This window comes from Rhinopithecus bieti, unplaced genomic scaffold, assembly GCF_001698545.2.
Source record: "Rhinopithecus bieti isolate Rb0 unplaced genomic scaffold, ASM169854v2 scaffold_35322, whole genome shotgun sequence".
NCBI lineage: Eukaryota > Metazoa > Chordata > Mammalia > Primates > Cercopithecidae > Rhinopithecus > Rhinopithecus bieti.
This window is the reverse complement of record NW_016815256.1, coordinates 743,918-748,636: the sequence shown is the minus strand read 5'-3', so window position 1 is coordinate 748,636 and position 4,719 is coordinate 743,918. Positions and strand designations below refer to the sequence as shown.

Genomic DNA, 4,719 nt, shown 5'->3' with positions numbered 1-4,719 from the left:
AGCTTAAAAAGAAATAATTTCAAATAAGAAATAATTTTGTATGAGATTCTTCATATGAGAAAGAATTTAGTCCTAGAGTAGAATGATTGGTTGTTTAAGAAAGAGAGATGTTCAGGACAAACCAGAAAGTCCAAGCATGTAATGAATGGTCTGCATAAGTCACAAGGAGAGGATTAAAGAGAACTTGTATTTTCAAGTTGTCACATTAAGTTTTGGTTTGCTTAGGAAAAAACTGAGATTAAAAGCTTTTTTTAAATTGAGATTATTACATGCATGTAGCTCTCTGTATGTGCTTTTAAAGTACTTGTGACATTGAGTTACAGGTCTTTGACTTTTGTTTCTAAAAAAGACACCAAGTCCTATTAAATTTTAAACACTGACAGCAATTAAACCCCATCTTCAGGCCCGGTAGAAGATGCCAATCAAAATAAACTGCATTCTTGAGACACTGGGCCAGAAATTAAAGCTATTAAACTCCTCAAGGCCCAGGAACTATCATGGAACAGGTGGGTATATGAGACTGTAGGAATTGATTTTGAGAGATAAGTTCAGTTTCTCTACAAATTAATCATCAATGTCAAAGACACTGATGTAAGATGACCATATGGGCGCCTGTGCCTGCTTAGGTTTTCTTGAAGCATTAACTGACTCCATAGTAAAGGTTATGAAGCTTATAAAAGGCTTATGGAAATTTTATCTTATGGTCAAAATTAAAATTTTATAGTTTATAAAATTTTGAAAAACAAATTTAATTGGCTTCATGCTGTTCTTATTCGGGCTTATTGTTTGGAAAATTAAGTCTCCTTTCCCAAAGAATGAAAGTATTGCCTTTTTTTTTTAAATCCTTGTGTTATCATTTTGGTTTTTTTTTTTTAATCCTTGTGTTATCATTTGGTTTTTTTTTAATCCTTGTGTTATTTTGGTTAAATGAAATGACTTATTTTACAATGACTTGTGATCCTATTTTGTGATATGAAGTGTTTTAAACCTCGGATATTTGACAAGCTTTCCAAATCAAATTATAAATTATATCTTTTCTTACCTAATTAATCCTTTAAGATATTAGATTCCCTAAAGTCCAAAATGATGTATTTGACTTTGGTATAAAATTATGCAGAAAGCATTGTCAAATATAAAATGATGTTTAGTTTTCTTTGGGCTGTATTTGTATAAATATGGTATTAGTATGTGTTCCAAAATTATGGGAAACTTCCATAATTCTGATATGACTTAATGAACATTATCAGTAATAATTATAATTATGTTAAATTATTGTGTGCCACAGACATAACAAATTTCCTTGTCAATTATGTCTTTGACTATGGCTGCCCTAAAACATTTTGTCATCCACAGAAAATTGTCTTATTTTGGTCCTCTTTAGAATGGGGTTTTATAATCAGCTATAAAACCCTTACAGGTGCTCCTGAATGCAGGTTTCTGATAACTCTGGAGATTGTGACATCAGAATAGAGGAAAAACTTTCAGGACTCATGGAGAGCTGAAATGTTCATGAATATTAAGCAGAACAGGAATTAACTGATGGACTAAACTAATAGAAGTCTGAAGTAATCTTTTAACTTTTTTTGTTTAAAACCTGCTCATCCTTTGTTTTGTTTTCAGAGTCAGGAAAACTTTTAAGCTATTTACAACTTTTAACAATTAAGTAAAGTATACTCCTATGAACAAAATTTGGAACATATTCATGTTCTCTCTACCTGATTTTTCCAGAATTTGGAAACTATTGGAAACTATTTGTATTCTTAACTTATGGCAATACAGTTATTTGCATAAGTACAATAAGAATCTGTTTTCGTTTATAATAGGACGCAACTGGAGAAACTGGTTATTTTACCAAGGCTTAGGCTGGAATGGTGTGCTTTCCTTTAAAGAATCAAACTTGACTTATGGAGCCTATAAAAGCCTCTTGGGAAAACTGGCCTCATACTCGTCTACACAGTCCCTGTATAGGGTTCCTGACCTGTGGTAAGTAAAGAATGTCACTTTCTGACAGGCCTAGGAGCTCCAAGTTTTATTTTAGAACCTCAAGAGGAGAGAATCACCCAATTCACAGGTATTTGATGATACATATCCATGGCTGGGCTTGGTTCTTAAAAAGTCTTATCTGAGATTCCTTCTATTGATGTGGTGGCTCATACCTGTAATTTCAGTACTTTGGGAGGCCAAGCAGGAGGTCATTTGAGCCCAGGAGTTCAAGACCAGTTTGGGCAACATGGCAAAACCCCATGGTTACAAAAAAAAAATAGAAAAAATTAGCTGTGTGCGGTGGTGCACCTGTAGTCCCAACTACTTGGGAGGCTAAGGTTGGAGGATTGCTTGAGACCAAGAGGTTGAGGCTGCAGTGCCAGTGATCATACCACTGCATTCCAGCCTGGGTGATGGAGTGAGACCCTGTCTCCAAAACAAACAAACAAACAAAAAAATGTTGCTGTTACCCAGTATTAGTTATGTAATGTAGCCTAGTGGTATAAACCTGCTGCTGCTACCATTTTTACTCTCTGATGAACTTTGGAATCATTTTATCAGATAGGAAAACTTCTATTGGCATTATTAAAAGGAAATGACTCTCATTATATAATATGGCAACATCAAATCTTTACTGGGATAATACCTCAGCTTCCCATGTATGAATATAGTATAGCTTTATGCTTACTTTTATCCACATCAGTTAATTTGTATAGCTTTCTTCATATAAGTTCTGAACATTTATTTATTAAAATTTGAGGCCATTTTTTCTTTGTTATGGTGGCTACATCAGTAACCAACAGTCAAGTAAGTGATTTCTTTTAGGTTTTCTACCTAAAAGCTATTACTGATTCTATAAGGATACTGTGTTTTAATTCATAAACAAAATCTAACCTTCCAGTTGAATACTGTATGTTTTAGTTATTTTCACATATATATTTTCTGCCTTTTAGTCATTACCTGCCTGTTTTCTTTTTATTTTCTTGGCTTCATTGGCTAGAACAATGTTAAAAATTAGAGATGTAGAAGCAAAACACGGAAGTACAATGATGTCTATGGATGTGTTTTCTTGTAATTTGACAGAAAGATTCTAAAGCTCATTTAGGAGTGAAAATGAAAGCAGCAGACTTTTCCCACTAGGTATTAGAACATACATTACACAGCTAAAATTGTGTGATATTGACATTAAAAGAGCCTAACTATACTTACTTCTATTAAAATAAAATATTGAATAATTTTCCCTTGAAACATCAATTGGATACTAAGTTTTACCAAATGCCATTTTGGCTTCACTCCAGATAATAATATCTTTTCCTTTTAAACATGTTTGTGATGTATTTTATTACAATCATTTTCTAATTTTAAATCTTCCTTACATTTCTGGAATAAATCAGGCTTAGTTAAAAAAAAAATGTAACAAAACACTAGCAGTGTACTGGAAGGTTCAGAGTTTGCCATTTGCCTTCTAAAGGGAGATGAATCTATACAGATCTTTAATTTTTTCAGTATTTTCTAGGTTAACTTCCAGTATTTTGCAATGTAAGAGGACACTGAAGGCTTGGCATCTGCTTTGTACTCTGGCATACTACCCTAAACAAATGAACTAATGGAACTGCCACCCACTGAGAGAGGAACTATTGTGGTTTTTTTCGCTTTCCCAGACACTGGTAGGAAGGAAAGGATAACTATAGTGTGAACCCTGAAAACCTGAAATAGGTCTTAGTTAATTTAGAAAGGTCATTTTGCCAAGGTTGAGGATGCACACCCATGACACAGCCTCAGGAGGTCTTGATGACATTTGCCCAAGGTGGTCAGAGCACAGTTTGGTTTTATACATCTTAGGGGGACATGAGACATGAATCAACATATATACGTAAGATGAACATTGGTTCGGTCTGGAAAGGTGGGACAACTCAAAGCAGGGAGGGCGCTTCCAGGTCATAGGTAGATAAGAGATAAATGGTTGCATTCTTTTGGGCTTCTGATTAGCCTCTCCAAAGGAGGCAATGAGATATGCATTTATCTCAGTAAGCAGATGTGTGAGAATGAGAGGCAGGTTTGCCCTAAGCAGTTCCCAGCTTGACTTTTCCCTCTAGCTTAGTGATTTTGGGGCCCAGAGATATTTTCCTTTCACATTTCCCCCCTTTTGTTTTTTTTAAATCTTTAGGAGAAAGCATTTTAGAAGAAAAAGTCTCTGGGCTCAGGTTTCATCTTATCTCTCATGGCTAGGGTGGTTTGTTCCTAGATGGGTAGGTCCTGAGTTATTAGGAAAGCTCATTTTTAGAAGGTCGTGAAGTCCTGATGTCCTATGAAGAGAATAAAGGGGAAGGAAGGGAGAAAAACAACAACAAACAAAATAATCCTGGAAAATCAATACAGATCACATTACTCTGAAGTTCATACATTAGTAGGCAGGTATGAAAGTGGCTTATGAATGTAAATAGGTTGTTATTTTCTTCTGAGGTTTAAGTTGTCTAGCTTTAGTTCACAGGTCTTCATGAAAGCACAGCTTAGTTTTCAGTGACTTCAAATTAGGAAAAATGGGGAAGAAAGAAGAAAAAAATTGAAAACATTATTTTGAAGACTTCTAGCCAAGAAAAATTAGAATTCGGTCCAAACTGTAGAAAATATTAAAAATTGGCCGGGCGCGGTGGCTCAAGCCTGTAATCCCAGCACTTTGGGAGGCCGAGACGGGCGGATCACGAGGTCAGGAGATCGAGACCATCCTGGCTAATA

The 4,719-nt window shown here is 35.0% G+C and overlaps 1 protein-coding gene and 2 long non-coding RNA genes across 7 annotated transcripts in view; 2 read left to right on the top strand and 1 right to left on the bottom strand.

The window, feature by feature from the left end:
* The window catches only part of LOC108515886 (uncharacterized), a 9,714-nt gene extending 7,836 nt beyond the window's left edge, over positions 1–1,878 (top strand). Inside the window, exon 4 of the long non-coding RNA XR_001881660.1 lies at positions 1,824–1,878. This is a non-coding gene — a long non-coding RNA (uncharacterized LOC108515886). The remainder of the gene's footprint in view (positions 1–1,823) is intronic.
* The window catches only part of SGMS2 (sphingomyelin synthase 2), a 113,441-nt gene that overhangs the window by 39,808 nt on the left and 68,914 nt on the right, over positions 1–4,719 (bottom strand). The window lies entirely within an intron of this gene.
* The window catches only part of LOC108515888 (uncharacterized), a 27,483-nt gene continuing 24,705 nt past the window's right edge, over positions 1,942–4,719 (top strand). For 2 of the 3 annotated variants that reach the window (XR_001881664.1, XR_001881661.1), the window contains exon 1: positions 1,942–1,983. This is a non-coding gene — a long non-coding RNA (uncharacterized LOC108515888). The remainder of the gene's footprint in view (positions 1,984–4,719) is intronic. The other variant, XR_001881662.1, reaches the window with a different exon arrangement.